This window comes from Anser cygnoides, chromosome 5 (assembly GCF_040182565.1).
Source record: "Anser cygnoides isolate HZ-2024a breed goose chromosome 5, Taihu_goose_T2T_genome, whole genome shotgun sequence".
NCBI classification, from domain to species: Eukaryota; Metazoa; Chordata; class Aves; order Anseriformes; family Anatidae; genus Anser; species Anser cygnoides.
Window position 1 is genome coordinate 2,194,590 of NC_089877.1, and position 20,747 is coordinate 2,215,336.

The following is a 20,747-nucleotide window of genomic DNA, read 5'->3' on the forward strand; positions in this document are numbered from 1 at the left end:
CCATACCTACCACTGAACAGCTACTTCCTCTACCCTGCTCTGCTGGTTGTGCACACATGGAGTTGTTTTTTCTCAATTTTGTAGAATATGGCTGCTCTGACATTTCAGTCCCATCTGCTTCAAGGGCAGCAAACTCAGGTTGATGCTGTGTGCTTTGGAAAAGCTCAATTCTGTATGGGATGACCAATACAGAAATCATATACAGGGTTGGACCTTCTGATCTCATGTAGATGATTGTGAAAAACAGTTATTGATGTGATGTAAACAATTATTCAAACTGCTTGAGTTACCTGTTGGTAGAGAAGGTTAATTCAGCTTAAACACTTCTCTAAGCATAACCTGAGCCTAAATAGTACAATAATATAAATTAAAAACAACAATCACAGTAGCCACACTTCAGGAAACACTGTTTTATTCCCAGCCCACAATAGCAAAAGCTTCCCATTATTTGGAACAAGTAAACAAATGAACATCAGTGGATCTTAACCTGTTTTAATTCTCACCATGTTAGATTTGATGACTCAGCAAAGTTTAGCATTTTAAATGCTTCTATATGAATGTAATACAGATGACAGTTCAGTAAACTCACTGCATTACAAAAACTTAAAAACTGAATGCATCAATACTCATGTTTCTGATCCAAGATTTAGTGCTCCATTGCTGAGGAAAAGCAATAGGTATTTGGTTGTACGAAGAGCACAATTTTATGATATCAGGACTGTGAGAACACAAGGAAAATCCTCCCCAACATTCCAGCTGGCCCTCTGGCTGCAGCGGCCAAACTCCGTGGAAGACATCATGAAAATACTTGGGTAAAATTCACCAAGGTCACCTCTATAGGAATACATCAGTAAATCTCAGATTACTTTACAAGACAGTTATCATTCATGCTTCCAGCAAGAGAAACTGCCCTAAGAGCTAGTTTCCAAGCAGTACGAATCATTGCAGCAAGTCAAAGGAAAAAATCAGAATTAAACTTGCATCCTCTTCAATTGTGCTTAAAGTACTTGTCCAAGACTCTACACAGCCCTAACACAGAGCTCGTTGAAATAAACTGCAAAATCTCACGAACAGTGAGATTCTTTGCAGTAAATCTTATACACAGATCCTGAAAAAGCACTCCTTGAATCAAGCAGCAAACAAGAGTAGAGCTAATGCCAGAAATAAAGCTCTCTATTCTGACAGAGAATCCTAAAATCCATTTGATGACTGTCAACAACCTATCTAAAAGGTTCATCCCCTGTAAATGCTAAAACTCAAGCATTTGAGAAACACCAGCTATGAGCCTCTTGGAGAAAAGTTATTTAGTTAAAGCAAATGTAAACCAGTGAAACATTTCTGATTTTACCACACATCTGTTCACATTGCCACCTGAGTACAGTCTCTGGTCTCTGTTGACTTCCATCTTACAAGATCCTGGGTGCATTACATTCCTGCTGAAGTCTGAGAGTGTTGAGAGAGGGTTTCTCTCCCAAGAATGTGTTCTAATATGATTGGCAAAAGCTGTGTATACCCTCTAAATAATAAAGGATGCATGTACACTAGTCTATTAGCATTATTTTCCCAACAATATGCACTAGTGATTTAATTATAACCATAAAAAAAAGGAACTGGAGATGATAATTCTCATTTCTTAGCTCACTACCTTGCCTTACAATGTTTCCTTCCACATTCAATCAAATAACCTAAACGTTTAACCAAGCAACACCCAGAGCTATGATTTGGAAACTGCTAGCATAAGTGATTTTAGACTATGAATTGCAGCAAATGACTTTCGTCCCTTAAACGCTCTTGTTCAAAAAAATGAAATTACAAACAAGTGACACAGATGTTTCCTTTCTCCTTGTTTTCTATTAGAAAACAACCAGCTTAAAAGAGAAAATATCAATACTACATTACCTGCTTGACAAGAATGCCACAAAGAACAGATGTGATTCAAATCCTGAAAACGCCACGACTTGCAGAACACATGCTTCATTCCGTTTTGGGTTCAGTTATCAGTGACCCTCCATCCATCATCTATCATCATCGTCATTGTTGATGACTGTTTGTGAATGTCACTCCAACATGTGCTAACTCACAAAACTGAGGGTACTCAGTCTGGTTGGAATGGAGCTAATTTTCTTCATAGCAGCCCATATGGTGTGTTTTGGATTTGTTACTAAACTAGTGCTGGTAGCACACCAGTATTTTGTTTATCTGTAAGCAGTACTTGCACAGCATCAAGGCTTTCTCTTTTTCCCAACCTCCCCCCTCCATGAGTAGGCCAGAGGCAGGCAAGAAGCTGGAAAGGAATACAACCAGGACAGCTGACCCAAACTGATTGACGGGATACTCTGTGACACACAAGGTCATGCTCAGCAATAAAAAGTGAGGAAAGGGGGCTTGGGGGGGGCAGACATTGCTCAGAGACTGGCCAGGCCTTCTAGTCTACTTTGTAGGAGATGGTGAGCCATAGCCTTTGCATCACTGGTTTTGAATTTCTGTATTTCTTCCTATTTTCTTTATTTATTAAACTGTTTTTATGTCAAACCACAAGTTTTCTGTTTTGGGGGTAGGGAGGAGGAGGGGGACAGTGAGTGAGCATCTGTGGGGTTCTTAGCTGCTGGCTGGGATCAACCCACCTAATGAGATAAAAAGGATTCACATCTCCCAGATGGAGCTTCCCATACCATATCAGTCTCCTGTAGCTCCTGCTTTTGCAGGACCCCTTTCTGCCAATGCTTAAGCTCTCTCTTTTCCTTCTCTGAGCAGTTTGGAATACTGAGACATTCTGATACCTAGGAAACAATCGAGTCTCAGAGCTGTATTAGGAACAGCATTGCCTTAGGTGAGATTGTAAAATAAACAAGATCCAAAGTTCTCTTTAAAGCTTTCAGAGATATTTAAATATATATTTAAAATGACAACTATGGGCAAGCAAGTTGGCATTGTTCCTTCTTGAGTGTGTTAATGTGAGATTCACTGAGGGGCAGCAGATAGCTTAATGAAACACGAACAGACTACAACCAATTTTCAGGTCTGCAATCCTTTTTCACACTGTCGTTCCTCGTATGACCACTCTACCCAAAGGAACTGTTCGCACAAGGCTTTAAGGAAGATGTTGCAGTGGTGCTAAGAAACAGCATGATTTTCAGTTTAACCTTTTCAGAATGCCTCTGTAGTTTTCCAAGGTGTTAGTCCAAGATTTTCTCTTTCTACTAAGAAAACTGTATCATTTTACTGTGTAGGTTTTACTAGCTCAAGCTAGACATACCGCATCATTTCCTGAACCTAAAGACAATTTCAGAAATAATTATTTACTTGTCCATGTTTTTAAATGACCAGCAGTAGTCAAGGATTTCATTATCTAGTTTGTCATTTGAACACTGTAACATTTAACTGCTGAGGAAAGTAGTAAGTCAAATCTGCCACCAAGAGAATGCCACAGAAATCAAGGTCTCAAAGCTAGTGACACTAAGCTAGTTAAAATGCTGCTGTTGCTCACCACTGGAAAAGGTATTGCTCAAATTTTTAGTAGATCAGATTTTTTACAGATATTTAAAATCAGTTATTCATACATTGAAATACAAATTGCAGCATGTAACTGTTGCTGCCAGGTTACAATAATCTTCTCAAAAGCCCTCACTGCAGATTACAAATATTTGTTCCAAATTTGAAGAACCAGCTATTTATCAGCAATGGACATTGTAAGCTGCAGTTCAGCTTTTTCGCTCCTGGAATTCCTTAAAAGGTTTGCAAATATTTGTGACTTGTTGATTTTTTCTTATTCAGCGCCAAAAAAGCTCTGAATGCTCTGCAGATAAAATAAACACAGGCATTCCCATGTGAGCTTATAACTTAAATGTGGAGCAATAAATGAGAAGATCACAGAAAATATTAGTATTCCTATTGCATTAGCACTAAGGTCAAAATAATGGGCCCCACGTATTGACTAAAGTGTCTTTGAAGTAGACAACGTATTTTGCAGTACTAGGAAATGTACTATGCAAGACAAGAAGTACCTAAGGGAGTTCAATGATGAGAAAGAGAGAAAGAGACAATAGTTTATCACACATTTTGGTTAACCAAATTCAAAATTTGTCCCACCTCTCTTTTATTTTAGTTCAGTTTACCATTCTTTGAAAAATTGATCAAAAACACCAAATGCAGAAAGCTCTCAAAAACGCTCATAAGCCCAAAATTACATTTTTCATTACATTCTACTTAATTTCCTCTGATTTAAACCAAAAATTCTGAACATACCTCTAAGGAAAAAAAAATAAGTCACATGCCCCAAAGTTTATTTATCCTTCTGAAACAAAACAGACTGCACTCTTAGACTTCGTCTTCATTTTTCTGTGAACATTTTATTGCAAAATTATAGAAAGTGGACAGTTCTTTCCTGAAGCAGATCAGTTATTACTTTTCTCAGAGCAAATCTATGACTTCATGCCAGTGGTGCCCTCAACAACGCCACATTGTCCGTTGCTTTATAGACATCAGGTATGTTTCACAGCTGGATGATTTCATACCTCAGAGAAGCACTCAACTAGGCAAAAGATTTCACTTATGGTCCAGATTGTCACAGGTGTTCAGGGTGATTAAAAAATATACTGGACCCAACAGTTAACACCTAATACCCATAGAAAGCAACCCACACAGAACATTCCAGTAATATTACTAGGACTGACTAATCTAAGTAACATGATAATAATTTTTCTATTTGTGTTTTTTCTAAAACAGAAATAATAATTCTTCCATTTTCTCAATTTCAATTTGATTTATGTATTTACACAGTAACCTCTTCTGGGTAAAGACTGTGTGTATCAAATCTGTGTGCAGTCACTGATATAATTATTCTTGATCCAACTGTGTTCAAGCATGACTGTAAAGCAAATACATAAAAAAGGAAACTATCAGTTTTGCCACCAAAAAAAAAAAATTAAATCCCACACATCTGTTCACAAATCTTGCAGAAAGGTAGTTTCATTTATAATAAATTAATGCCAGCTATTGAATTCTTTTCATTCAAATATGTTCAAAAAACGCTTAATATATACTGCTGTTAATTGGTTAAATGCAATGATATTCACATCAACAGGTAGCATGCATTAACTGCTGTGGCTTTTCAGATTCATACAGGGATGGCAATATTAGCCTTCAAGATTTTGGTGTGTATTCTTCAGGGTTTAAACTAATCCTCTTGCTCATCAAAGTATATGGCTGGTTTATCTGTTTACTCCCCTTGAAGTAAATCGGTCAATACTGCAACTGCCAACAACTCCAAAAGAACTAACAGGTGGTATTCTAAGAAAATCAGAACAAAGATATGCCAACTTCTGTATTGAACTACCGCAACATTCAGGAACATCTGTATGAATATCAACAAATATTAACCTCAGTAACCTAAATTACTACAAAACATGTTTGTTTGTTTTGTTTTCCAACTTAAACAGAACTGGAGACTTATTATTCCAGATAACATATTGATCAAATCTGTCCAAAATGCTACAACCTCATACGCAATTTACGGATGCTACAACTATCTGCTAAGAACAGTTACAAATGGGACTTCGGTCATCCAGACCAAGGTATACTGGTCATTCAGCAACTGAAATAGCTGAGTGTTTGTTGAAACTCACTGTTAAACTGGTAATCCTAGTAAGTATGGGCCTATACCCTGCTATTCCGGATACTGACAAACAGCATCACAGCCTCTCAGTTCTACAATGTGTTCTCTTTCCAAAGATATTTTCAGCTGGCTATCACTTCTACTGAAAAATGTAATTAAAAAGTCACTTTGCGAGTAGTTCAAAAATAGCTTGAAGAGACTTGTAAGCTTTTGTTTCACCTTCTTTCAGGTGAAATAATCTGACAAAATCTTATTCTTGGTTATCAAAAAATTAAACATCCAATGACTTCTGATAGGTCTATGACTGCAAATGTCATTAACTTCAGCAATTCACATGCATACTGCACTACATTGCTACTCTGTAAAGGATATTATAATCATTTTCATCTCAAGAACAATTTTGAAGGAGTATTTCTGTAATTTGAGTGCCAATCTTAAACCCACTTTTAATCTTAGTAACCTTCCCTATACCTCATTTACTCACAATTTCCTTCTAATCTGCTTCTGAACTCACAACTGATTATTAACAAAAAAGACTAGTAGTTTTTTATTTATTTGTTTTTATGCTGCTCATATCACTGTAGGTGTATTTATCAATTAGTAACACAGAAAGAATAAGACTTCTCTTAAGTAGAGAAGCAGAAGTTAACACCAATTGTAAAATAAAATAAAATAAAATAAAATAAAATAAAATAAAATAAAATAAAATAAAATAAAGTAAAATAAAATAAAGTAAAATAAATATATATAAATATATGTATATAGAACATTCAGATAATTCCCTACAGGTAGAGAGGAGAGTACGAGGAACATCACAAGATGCAGTAGTAGAACTAGAAAAAGTATTCAACATAATTCTTAAACCAGTAAAACAAATCCAAGTGCCAATCCTCAGAAATGCAGTGCACTGCTACAGGAGTCTTATAACTGCATAGACAGAGCCTATGCAAGACTGTCTAAAGGATTCAGAGACATTTTTTTTACTGTATACAACTGCAGAAATTAGTAACGTACACATTTGTATTCAAGTTCAAATAAATCAATAAAAGTTATGGACTGAAATACTTCATCCTACCAAGACTTCTGTCCAGAATGCCTTCCGTCTGTGAAAACCAGTCTCCAAGGAATAGCTCTTAGAATTCATTCTAATGAGAGTTCCAAGCAAGAAAATGTCTTCTGGCTTTTTGTACAGTCCACTTCCAAAAAATACAATTCTATAGTACAGAATCTTGGCATAGCAAAACTAACAGCAGCATGGATTGTCCCAGGGCTGTAATTTACTCTTGACACTAAAGAAAGTAACTAAAATACTGTAGATAAATAATATTTTGTGTAATAAAATGAAATATAATAAACTATATCAAGGTTTCCACCACCATTAAATTTACTATAGTGGTGGATAATAAGACATCAAAAGGAAACAGATGCTAAAACCTAACCCGGAACACAACAAAAGATCCGACTCTATGTATTGTATGTGTGGGAACAAAAATGTTGTTTTTGCACGGAGTTACATTGTTTAAAGGTAAGGAATGCGGTATTGAAATATGCTTGCAGTGACAAGAAAGCTTAGCAGAAGGCCTTGTAAAATGCAGACAACCAGACTCCTTAGAACAATTAGGCGAAAATCACGGTGTCAAGTCAGGTAAGTCAAGAAACATTACCACTTCAAATGGTAGAAAAGGCAAAAGAAATTTGAAAGATAACAGGCCGGCAACTGAAGACCATGTATTGTCTATGAAGAATCGGATAGGTTGTAAACCTGGATTACCCAGTCAATGGGGAAACAGGGGAGGGTCCCAGTCATCGAGAAGGAAAGTATATAAACTGTACTATGTGACTAGTAGATGCGCTCCTGCTTGTGGGACGCCTGCTATTGCAATCGCAAATAAAATTGTTACTTCACTGAGATCCTCGCCTGAGCCTATGTTATTGGCTATGGAGTGTTTCTCACATATGTAATACAAGAGCATGTATACCATACGAAAACATCTCCAGGCAACATTAAAGCCACATGATTGAGCGCTCAGATAAAAAGATATAATTGTTGTATTGCTGCACTCAAAACCCTGTCTTGCCTGCACGCTTATGACAGAACAATACTTCATTGCACTATCACATACAATTCACGATATATAATTCAAAATCATCAGTAGGTTACCTTGCAAAGTGGTGATATTATAATTTGCGTAACTACCAACTATTTTCCTGTTTCTATACTGTAATAACTATCATTCTATACTGTAATAATCAAATTGGTCTCAATATCTACTGTGCATTTAAAAACTATATAAAATGCACTTCTGTTTTATTTTGAAGGACTCTCGTTGTCACCAAACCAGTAGAAAAGCCACAAATACAGATAGAAGAGCTTGATAGTGGCATATTACAGTAATTGGATTCATCTTCTGTCACTGTCTGTTCAATATCTGAGAGGTAAAAAGCACATTCATCCCAAACAAATACCTCTTGCTGTGGCTTTCTAACAATGTGTAAGAGTTTCTATAGGTCACATAGCTGAGAGAGCTGACTTCTTCAAACTTAGAGCAAGCAAGGAAGATTTCCTTTGATGTATTAAATAATCAGGTCATATCAAACCAATTACCACAGAATTTAAAATGGAACATTGTATTCCTGCTTCACAATTATCTTTCAAAGCATATTGCCTTTCTTTGTGAACCTTACTTTTCTACTGGATTTTTAATGGTCTTTATATTCTGAACAACAGTATTGCAAACTGCTAAATATAAAAAATACTAAAACAATTGAAATAGCATTGGAAAGCTCCTTCAAGTTTGTAAAAACATAAATTTTGCTGTTTTCTGCATCCTACTGTAACCTCCAGCAGCAGTTACGTATTTCCCACACACTCATTTATTAGGTAAAAGTATGTCATTCTCAGAAAAGGAATAGTGTTCTTTCGCAGACGGTTTGTCAAAGACAAGGATATATAAGCATCAACATAATGGGGGCTGGGTGGGGTAGGAAAGAGAGAGGTGGAAGAAATCTCCTGAACAGAGAGAATAATGAAAATAAACAGGAAGTAGTTACATCTCCTAAGCAGTGTAAGCATAGTATTCATGCCATCCAGAAACAATATATTATTCAACTATTACTACTGTTAATAGTAGTAGCAGTGTTCTTCAACCAACAAAGTCCAATCCCAAATCACTATTTCTGCCCTAATTATGTGTTTATTCCTTGATGAGAAAAAAAAATTAGTCATAAGAGTACCTAAGTACAGGCTTCATTTCAAGTGCTTAAGAATACAGTTCATTTTAAATTTTGCTTACCTTCTACTGAATAAATGTTTTAAAGCCAAAAATTATTTGCCTACTAGAAATCAGCATTTCTCTCTTTCTTGGGGGAATTGTAGGTACAATAAATGGTGAAGAAAACCTGAAAATCAAAGAGGAGAAAAAAATGAGAGTTGGATCCAAATGAAACCTCTGATGAGACATTTTTGACGTTCAATTCCAAGCTTCATTTTTGAGCTTTTTAGAGAGAGAAATATATCTGACATAAAAGCTCAAATGTGGATCTGAACTTGCCAAGAACTGGATTTGATGGTCTACAGCTATGGTTTTGTGCCGTTTCTCACAATTTTACATTTGGACACTTGAAGGGCAACAAACACATAGACTTGCATTGTCCATATGGTTCTGCTCTGTCCCTGTTCTAATTTTCTCTGTTCTTGTGTCTTTTTCTGTTTCGTTCCTCTTGTTCATCTCTGATCCTTACCTCCACATTTTGCTAGATACTTTCTTCACTCTGGTGGTTCCTTAAATACCCTACCTGTGGTCTTACATCTGAGCCCAGCAGTTAAGGTTAATAGCAATAAAATTATTAATGGCATCAAAACATGAATTTTTCAAAGGACAATACCTATCTCATTCTTATTACCTTAAGAATGTCCTGTCCTTTTTGAACTTTTGATTCAGGATGTGTAAATAATTTGACATTTAGTTCACAGCTGGAAGAAAAAAAATGGCAGAGTTGAAAGATCATTTACCTAAAAAACTACTAAAAGATTGGGTTAATTTGTGCACATGGAAGACAGCATAGATAACTACCTACTACCTGTGTGATTATCTCTGGGCAGAAATAAGCTCAACCATAATTTCATCAATGCAAACAACTTCCTTCCTGCATGTTAAAATCACATGAACGGTAATACTAAAGCAACAATTAATCTAAGAGAGGTGTGGCACAGAATTACATCTTGGATAAAATTGTGACCTCAGACCTCAAGTTCAGCTCCTGTTCTGATATACTGGCAGTACTTTATACAGTGCTCATCCTGTTTTTGCTACACTATTCAGCTAGGCGAATAGATTCACTCTGTTTATTTCACTATTCTCTTTGGCATCGTAAAAAATATTTAAAGAAATCCAAACACTTTATGCACCATAAAACCACTGAATAAACTCAAAAGATTACTCTGGGAGAGAAGGGTTTTATATTGGGAGAAAAAGTGAAGGGCTTCTTGATATAGGCAGCGTTTAGAGCGTGAGGGGGGTGGACATGGAATAGGATTTAGAAGCAAAACGTGACTCCAGCTTCTCTGTCTGCCAACTTCAATAGAATCATAGAATCATAGAATCATAGAATATCCTGAGTTGGAAGGGACCCTTAAGGATCATCAAGTCCAACTCTTGATACTGCACAGGTCTACCCAAAAGTTCAGACCATGTGACTAAGTGCACAGTCCAATCTCTTCTTAAATTCAGACAGGCTCGGTGCAGTGACCACTTCCCTGGGGAGCCTGTTCCAGTGTGCAACCACCCTCTCTGTGAAGAACCCTCTCCTGATGTCGAGCCTAAATTTCCCCTGCCTCAGCTTAACCCCGTTCCCGCGGGTCCTGTCACTGGTGTTAATGGAGAAAAGGTCTCCTGCCTCTTGACACCCCCTTACGAGGAAGTTGTAGACTGTGATGAGGTCTCTCCTCAGCCTCCTCTTCTCCAGGCTGAACAGGCCCAGTGACCTCAGCCGTTCCTCGTATGTCTTCCCCTCCAGGCCTTTCACCATCTTCGTAGCCCTCCTCTGTACACTCTCCAACAGTTTAATGTCCTTTTTGTACTGTGGTGCCCAGAACTGCACACAGTACTCGAGGTGAGGCCGCACCAGCGCAGAGTAGAGCGGGACAATCACCTCCCTTGACCTACTAGCGATGCCGTGCTTGATGCACCCCAGGACACGGTTGGCCCTCCTGGCCGCCAGGGCACACTGCTGGCTCATATTCAACTTGCTGTCTACCACGACCCCCAGATCCCTCTCTTCTAGGCTGCTCTCCAGCGTCTCATCGCCCAGTCTGTATGTGCAGCCAGGGTTTCCCCGTCCCAGGTGCAGGACCCGGCACTTGCTCTTATTGAACTTCATGCGGTTGGTGATCGCCCAGCTCTCCAACCTATCCAGATCCCTCTGCAAGGCCTTTCCACCCTCAATCGAGTCCACAACTCCTCCAAGTTTGGTGTCATCAGCAAACTTGCTCAAAATACCTTCTATTCCTACATCCAGATCGTTTATAAAAATATTGAAAAGTACCGGCCCTAAAATGGAGCCTTGAGGGACCCCACTGGTGACCGCCCGCCAGCCTGACGCAGCCCCATTTACCATAACCCTTTGGGCCCTGCCCGTTAGCCAATTGCTCACCCATCGTATGATGTTTTTATTTAGCTGTATGGTGGACATTTTGTCCAGTAGGATCCTATGGGAAACCGTGTCAAAAGCCTTGCTGAAGTCCAAAAAAATCACATCAGCTGGTTTCCCTTGGTCCATCATACGGGTGATCTTATCATAAAAGGAAATCAGGTTAGTTAGGCAGGACCTGCCCTTCACAAACCCATGCTGGCTGGGACCAATGACTGCTTTGTCCCCCAGGTGAGCCTCAATAAGTTCGAGAACCATCTTCTCCATGATTTTACCAGGCACTGACGTGAGACTGACAGGCCTGTAATTGCTAGGGTCTTCTTTCTGACCCTTCTTGTAAATCGGCACAACATTTGCCAGCTTCCAGTCTACCAGGACCTCTCCAAATTCCCAGGATCGTTGAAAAATAATTGAGAGAGGTTCCGCGATGACGTCCGCCAGCTCTTTCAGCACCCGGGGATGAATCCCATCCGGACCCATGGACTTGTAGGGATCCAGGTGGAGTAGCAAATCCCGCACACGTTCAGGGTCGGTTGGGAGTTTGTCATCCCCACCGTCCCGGTCCTCTAGCTCAGGGCACCCTGGGTCCCGAAGCCCATCATTGGCATTGAAGACAGAGGCAAAGAAGGCGTTAAGCGTCTCTGCTTTGCCTATGTCATTGTCTGTGAGGAGACCTTCCCTATCAAGGAGCGGCCCTATGTATTCTTTAGTTCTCCTTTTTCCATTCACATATCTGAAAAAGCCCTTTTTATTTTCTCTCACAGACACAGCCAGCTTCAACTCTAGGTGTGCTTTGGCCACACGAATTTTCTGCCTACAAGCACGAACAGCATCCCTGTATTCTTTCCATGACACCTGGCCCTCCTTCCAGTAGCGAAACACCCTCTGTTTCCACCTAATCTCCATTAGAATGTTCCTGGTCAGCCACGCCGGCCTCCTGCCCCGCCTGCCTGACTTGCGATATTTAGAAATTGCTTGATCTTGTGCTTCTAGGAGGCATCGTTTAAAGAATGACCAGCACTGGTGGACATCGAGGCCTTCAAGAGCAGTTTCCCAGGGGACCTTGCTGACTAGTTCCCTGAGCAGCCTGAAGTCCGCTTTCCCCATATCTAGGGATGAGGTTTTGGTGGCACTTTTCCTTCTGTCACCGTAAATTTTGAACTCAACCACTTCATGGTCGCTTTGACCAAGGTGGCCACCAATCACCACATCTCCCACCAGACCCTCTCTGTTTTCTAGCAACAGGTCTAGGAGGGCACCTTTCCTAGTTGGCTCCGTTAGCACCTGCACCAAGAAGTTATCATCTAGGTGCTTCATGAACCTCCTGGACTTGCTCGTGTCAGCCGTGTGGCACTCCCAGTTAACGTCTGGCAAGTTGAAGTCCCCCATAAGGACAAGGGGAGTTAATCTCGAGGCCTCTCTTAGTTCTGTAAAGAATAATTTATCGGCGCTATCGTCCTGGCCAGGACGTCCTGGCCATAGCTTTCCCTGTAGCTTTGGGATTTTGCTAGTAGTTGAAATCACTATTTATTTGCTTTTTTGTTGTTGTTTCTTGTGTGTGGGTATAAAAGAAGTAACAATCACAAGTGTCTGACGAAGCCTTATCTTTTCACCCTAAGTATTAATACACTTTGTAATTCAACACACACATAGAAAAGAAGATACAAAATTTTTACAGAGACAGATTGGTACAGGAAATGTTTTAGATCTGTTTTTCCCCATTTTCCTATATTTGGATTTATTTATTTATTTATTTATTTCTCTGGAAGCATCTACACCTTTTCTGGTATTCTCTGCAGACTGTTCAGAAGTGAAAGTGTACTGTCCAAGATGATACAATTCAGTTGATAATTTGGCGTCTGAGTTGATAATAACATCTGAGAAATCAATGAACACTTAATAATTAGCATTAGGAAATAAGGCAATTTTATTCCAAAAATTATCATGTATTCAAACTACAATTCACACTACAGTTTATATATGAGATAGCCCATCCTGTTTAATGTAGTTCATTAGCAGATTGCACCTTTCCCCTTTATTTTTTTCATCAGCTTGCTGCTACATCACAGCTCTGCTAACTTCTCCCTTTATACAAATGAGCAGATTCTCAAATTTGGTAAGACCTCCTTCAATCTAGCAGCTGCTTTGTAGAAAGTGGTTTCCTCTGGAGAAAGCCCTCTATAAAGACAGCTGTAATGGAGACTCATAGTAAACAAACTGTGCAGCATTGAGGGGTTCTATCTCTGAAATCACAATCTGTCCAGTAAAGCCACGTATCCCAAGAAATCCCTATAAGGAAGCCTCCACATAAGCTGACTTCTAACTTTGTCCCTAGCGTAATTTATAGACTGGATGCTCATGTGTTTTGCTTACAATACCTCCTCATTTAGTGCCTACAAAAGAACATAAATGAATTATTAGGGTCTGTTGTCCAGCATACATATCTATGCTGCACACACAGCTGCAGTGAGTACAAACATCTGCATAAAGGAGATATATCCTGTAAGGTTAATAATCAGAGAAAATTCTACTGTCATGACAGTAAATGCTCTATATATTTTAATTGGAAACCCAACTCAGGTGACTGCCTTCTAGTATTTTGATATTTTTCTATGCCCTAATGAAAACCTTAAAAAATGCATCCAGGAAAATAACCTGTTTAAAAATATGCCCTTAAAATACACAGTATGCCTGGCAGAAGGCACATCTCCTACAATGAAAGTTGAAGATCCTCAAGATTCTAGTTCTGCTGATGATCCTGTGTCCAGCCTCTTCAATCTTTCATCACCAGAACCAGCTTGTTAACACACATATACTATGCATATTAACCACATATAGATCTTCTGGGTATAAACTCCAACAGAGAAAACAGAGAGCATTTCAAAGGTTCAGATACTTTATTTAGAAAGTACACCAACAGAGGGAAGTGATGATTTGGAGAAGGTAACTAGTCACAGCTGGAGGCAGCAAGTATCAAGTCCTGAAGTGGCTAACAAGACGTTGAAGGACAGAAGAGAAGCAGGAAATTGATGGATGTGCTACAGCTAAGATGAAAAAATACATTTCTGGGCACACAATACTTTGTTGTCAAACATACATAGGGGAGCTAAATACTCAGGGACTTTCCCATAAATTAGTTAAATAGACAACCACTTATTTAGAGTGAATCAGAAGTTAGCATATCTCCTGTAAAATGACAATAGCAGGAACAGTTTTCTGCTGTATGTCTGAAGAGCTAGAAGTGTTGCATGGAGCTCAGAGGAGATCCTGAGGGGCAGCACTGCAGCCTGACTCCGAAGCCTGACTCCGTTTTCTGAACAGACACGGCACGAGCAGCAGCACTGCAGACCTTCCCTAATCAGGCATCTCTGTTCTGAGCTACTGAATAAAGGCTAATGCTTGAGCTATCTTTAGGACTGTTTTAACTCCAGATTGGTCTATACTGCAACTGAGAGGTAAGACTGCAGTTCCTGCAAACATCCAAAGTCTTAGAACTATCTGATTAAGTGATTACAGAAGAATGGTTGTGGATTCCCTCCCCCGCCCCCCCCCCCCCCCCCCAATTAAACTGGGAGATGTGCTTCAGAAGGTCACCTAACTTATTATAGAAGAAAATGGACATTCAGCTACTGGAACCAGAATAGAGTTGCTGGATGTAAAAGAACCCTGCAATTTGTATGGTAGTGTGTCAGGTCCTCAGCAAAGTTTTGCTCTAAAAATCTGCTTCTTTTGGTTGAAACTGCTTGCTAGTGTATACAAATACAGAGAACAGAGAACAGGCATCCAGTTGCCGTTAGGATTCTGCCCACTAAATAACTAGCAGTTATGACTCATCATTTCTTCCACCTGTTCCTTTCTGGGTTCATTCTTTAAGAAGAAAGTCCACAAATCCAAGTCCAAAAATAACACAAATGGAGAATGGAAATACAGATAGCTCAAGAATTGTCATTCCCCGCTGTACTGTCTTCCCTCTTCCTGAGTTCTGTAATTAAGTTGTTTTATTTCTAAAGAGGGGAGCTTTATTTTCTCAAATGAAAGAGAACAGTAAGAGCATTCCAAGGCTGCAAGCAAAGACAGTGCAAAAGCACTCAGAAAAATGAAATATATGAATGCAACACAATTACAATACCTAAGAATAAAACTTTGCAGAATTGCAAAGAATAAAATTACATATTCTAGATATATGTAGGGATTCAATGATGGTGACTGGCTCATGACATTAAACTGCAACATTTTTATTGTTTGAAAATGGGTTACATAGTCAAATACAAAATTGGAAAACTGCCTAGTAGATTCCAGTTTCAATATATATTAGCTAAAACCCAGACTCCTAAAGGAATAGGAAGCATCAGTGTAAGTGAAGGAGGACATTAATATGCTAATAAAAAATGGCGTATATAAGTTACCAACTTCATTGGAGAATTTGGATTAAGGTTACAGACAGAATGGTGGAAAAAAATGAAATGGAAATGGTTGTAGATCACTGGGACATGATGTAAAAAGTAATCTGCCAATGCTTATATAGCTAACAGAGGCATTTAGAGAGACTGTATCGCTGATCATATAATATTTCAGTTACCCTGAAACTGACATTACAGAGAACTGTGGAATAACTTGGGCAGGTTCATGTTTCTGAATGCAAAAAAACTGTTTTCCTGCACGGTCTGTTGAGCAGTCAAAATGATCAAATGCTATTATGATTTCAATTCTGGTGAAAAAATATGGCATAATAAGGAAGACATATATTAGTGAAGATCAGGGGTCCAGTCAGTATCCAGATGATCACACTGTAATTTACTTGCTCACAAAGAATGGAATTCTTTTACCTTTCAAAAGGCAATCAGAGGAAAAATAATTGAAAAACAGACACTGAACTGTGGGAAACCTTCCAAAAGAAAAGGAGAACACAGGTGAGAGAAGTGTGATGTTATCTCCATGAGGAATACTCATTAGCAGCAAAGAAAAAGTTCTGCATTTTAATAATTTGCTCAAGGTCTATTCTTCTGGGAAGAAACAAGCTCCTGCTTCCTGACTTTAGACATGCCACCTCTCCTGACTTTATCAGATGCATCTCCCATAAAGGAAGAATCCCAATTTTGCAGCAAAAAAGTGAGCAGACAGCATTACAGATTATTAAAAGCAATTTTTCCCCCCCTCATACTTCAAAGTGATCTCACTTTAAATATACATTCCTTTAGCAACTTTTGGTACTTGTCTATCTTGTGACCAGGATGTCCAACCCTGGGAGATGCTCAGCATGTCTTAAGTCCTAGACCTTTATTCCAAGTCCTTTCTGTTCTGATTTAGAATAGTGCAGCTTCTCTAGAAAACATGATGGACTCAGAGTCTTGTATTCCAGGTGTCCCCTGTGAACTAAAAAAATGCCCGAAGTAAACCTGAAGGGTCAAGTGGATACAGAAGCGTTCCATGGGTCTCCTCACAGCACTTTTGCTGTTATGGTGCTTCCAACATCCTTCCCTGCACCAACTAAATTCACAAAAATTGCAAGAAACTGTTAATGCTTTTTTTTCTTTTTTTCCCCTCCTCTCTGCTACTTTTCTCCCTGTGCAATGAAGGAAGCCATATCACCAGTTGTGAGTTCTATTGGTCCAGGAATGGGACCTGGAACTCCAGAGCTGGCACAAGGGAAGTACTAGTAGCATAGAGTGAGAAGTGGTGAGGTATGAGGAAAAAAACAGTACAGACAAATTAGGCCTTCCCTTTTCATGTCAATGAACTGTTATGTCGGTGGAACTGGTGTTACCGCCTGGTGGAATTACACTTAGGGTTAATCCAGAAAGATTGTGGAAATAAAAACCACAGGTAACACTTGAAGCAGTACGTGGTGTTAGAAAATGCCTGTGAAATGAAAAGAACGGCACTTTTGGATCAGAGAGGGATCATTTGGTCCTAACAGGCCATAATACAAATGTGCAAGTGCTTCTATTGTTGCCCTGCTTTTTTGCCTTTTTTTTTTTTTTAGCAAGCGCCAGTTAGAGATTTCACTTCCTAGACTTTAAAGGCACTTTGTTTGTTTTCCTTAAAGATCGACACTTTGATTTGAGAAATGTCTGAGACTTGTTATTTTTGCAAATTGTTCTCCATCTGATAGAATTGTCTATCCTTTACTGATTACCTGTGTAAGTACATTCAGGACTTCACCTGTCTAGTTCCTTTTCCTGTTTGGATAAGTTTCAAGAAAGAAAACCAACACTCTTAGAAGGAACAAAGCAAATAGCAATACAACAGAATTGCTATTTCCTCTCTTTAGTTTCAGCACAAACCACCATACTGAAGATATGCAAGTACTAGTCAATTCTGTCTCATCTTTTGTTACTCTGCAAATAAGTTATGTTAGAAATACATGTACACTGGTATTCCTGCAGGCTGACTTGAAACAAACTCTTTATTTAATCCAAAAATAGGTTCAAGTAAAAATATTTTTTAAAGTGAATACTGCTATTAAGCCAGTAACGTAAGTTAAGAATACTGTAGCAATCAGACCTCATTAATATGTTACAGAGCTTTATATAATGTTGACACAGAACTGTCTGAAGAAGTCTTTCATGTGGTATACATTACCTTTTGCTGCACGTATGGATGTATTTAAGAGTTTAGATGATACTTTAAATAAGGAATGAGATTGTTTCATATCATATTCCACAGTTTCCTCTACATTATGAAAAGCCTGTTTCTGCAGTGATATAAGCCTATGAGCAATTTAAAGACAGTTCTCAGATATGCTGTGATAATTCTCAGATATTAAATATGGCATCTTCAAGAATCATATTGACATAAAGAATACGTAGAGATTGAGAAAATATTAAGAACCAATATTTTATTTTCAAGACCTATAACATTTAACCTGGTAAAATACTGCTTGAAGTTAAATGTGACCTTTGTAATATGGTAACAAGTGACAGAGAGAACTCTTAATGAATGTTACCATTTGAAGTCAATTGTATTTCAAACACATTGCAGTTTTTTATGATGATCCTGTACTTGGTATCAGTAAGTCAAAGTCTGCAAATGCTGTTGCACATGAAGATAGTGTCATGGTACCAAAAGAATATGCCATGACTAAACTCACTGACATCATAGAAGCTCTTAAAACTCTGTGGCAAGTTATTGGATGCCTGCTACGAAAATCTAGACTTCCTGAAACACCTTTTACTGCAATCTAGTAGACACATTGTTATCTTTATTCATGTGACTTTTTGGTGTTTCCAGTTCAAAAAGAACTTCTGTCCTCTCTTCCAACTACGTAAAAAGAGTTACATGGAGCAGCTCTTGGGCACATAGTGGCATATTTGAGATTTAAAAGTGTAAGTGCTGAATAACCAAATGACAACCAATAAGGCAGTGTGTCCTTGTCAGCAAGGACTCATGATTTTGGATTACTAACTTAAAATACCCTTACGAGGTCTTGATTTTCAAAGGTAGGTCCTTAACACTGTCTAAGAAGAAACACAGCTTTGCCCTATTTTTCAGTATGAATGAACTAGAAGAAATCATTTCTGAAAACTGAAGTCTTGAACAAACTGTAAAAACACAGGCCTCAAAAACATACTCTGTTTAAAACTTGTTGCTGTTCTTCCTAGTAAACGACCACTCTGTAGAGAGGCTTTATTCACATAACACTTGACCAACCCCATGAAGTTTAACAAGAGCAAGTGCCGGGTCCTGCACCTGGGACGGGGCAACCCTGGCTATACATACAGAGTGGGCGACAAGATGCTGAAGAGCAGCCCCACAGAGAGGGATCTGGGGGTTATGGTTGACAGCAAGTTGAATATGAGCTAGCAGTGTGCCCTGGCAGCCAGGAGGGCCAACCGTATCCTGGGGTGCATCAGTGGATGGTTAGAAGCAGCCTTGATCCCTTCAAGAAAGCATCATCTTATGAATAACTGACTGATTCACCTGAGTTTATCTACCCAGTATCAATTTAGGCTTGAAAAGACTTGTTTTATAAGACAAAGAATTTTCAAAATTATTTTCTTGAAGGTAGCATAGATGTATGTAAGATATATATTAAAAAAAAAATGTCAGAGAGGTCCTGCTTCACTTTGTTAATGCAGAAAAAATAATAAAATAAAAGGGCTGTACAACACGTACGACAAGGAGAGAAAAATAAGTATTGTAGTTCTTCTGGCTCCTCTCTTACTGAAAAGAAATAAAAGACCAGTTCTAGGTGCCCCTTGGGTCCTGATGGCTTTAGGCAGGAGTATGTGGAGGACTTAGCTCTCTGGCCTGAATTCAGCCAGTTGCTCTTCACACCATTTTGCAGCCTCAGTTTTTGCAGTAAAAAGATCTCCTCTAGGAACCTGGCCTCAGGAAGGTTCGTTAGCATAAAATTCATCACTTTAAAGGTCATTTGGAAAGAGCAGATATATGTTGTATGTGTTTCAGATATACTGTAAAGATAACTGAAGAATATCGTCTCACTGAGATAGCTATTTAGTCACAAAATTAACTGCAATAGTTTGAGGGAAATCAATTCACACCAAGGAAACTGGACTACTAACTGCAGTGGGGACCCACTCCACACTTTTTTTTTTCACTGTGATGGTATTAACAGCATCTTAGCCATCTTGGTAAGCAGGCTACCACTGATACAATACTACTAATAGGTCTTTATGGTTGAGTGAGCTTGAATGCCACAATGATATAGAATACTAAAACCCTGATACTGATTTCCTTCTGGTGAAACTACAGTTAAGTAGGCAGGGGTTGAAAATGATTGTGGTTCTTTCAAATATCCCATAATTACTGCTCATTTGATCTTGTTTCCTGATAATTCCTTCCTGGGATTTTGCAACTGCAGTAAAGCAATGCACCTATATCATTAAAGGCATGCCAAGCACGAAAGTGAAATCTCTCTCAGCTCAGAACAGAGACCAAAGGTGAGGAACAACTTAACAAGCAACAAGGCGCATGTGTGTGGTCTGCATATGTTTTGAAATTCTATGGATAAGCTTGAGTCTGTCTTGAAAAAGAAGTTCAGCAAGTCTCATGCTGGCAATCAGGCATTAGCTGATATTGTTACCTGATTCTCCTGCACTGTCAGAGACTTCTCTTTTTCCACGTATGAAGAATAAATACAGGCTAAAACAACTGGTTGAAGAAAGACAACTCAGAAGATTGTAACAGGCTACAGTAACTTAACATAAATACTGTTCACTTTCACATATCAGAGGAGTTCTTAAAAGCCTACATGAAAACAAAGGTAACTTAGTTTCATTCCTGCCCACACAGCAGTAGGACAAATTCATAAATGAATAATGAAGTACACACAATTTCTCTCATTTAGTGACTTTACTGTTCCTTGTCAAAACTGCAATAGCTATTAGGTATGTACCATTGTCAGCTTTGTAGATTTTAGCTCTTTATTTCCCCAGATGTAGTATTTTAATGTCCAAATGGTGTCCCAGTGAGTGTATCCTAAACAGAATGTAAACAAATATTTTTACATCAAAATATAGCA

General features: G+C 38.7%; 1 long non-coding RNA gene across 3 annotated transcripts in view; it reads right to left on the bottom strand.

The window, feature by feature from the left end:
- The window catches only part of LOC125183493 (uncharacterized), a 230,388-nt gene that overhangs the window by 80,611 nt on the left and 129,030 nt on the right, over positions 1–20,747 (bottom strand). For all 3 annotated transcript variants that reach the window (XR_010831871.1, XR_010831872.1, XR_010831870.1), the window contains 3 exons: positions 9,518–9,587; positions 8,908–9,013; positions 11–290 (listed from right to left, as the gene is read on the bottom strand). This is a non-coding gene — a long non-coding RNA (uncharacterized lncRNA). The remainder of the gene's footprint in view (positions 1–10; positions 291–8,907; positions 9,014–9,517; positions 9,588–20,747) is intronic.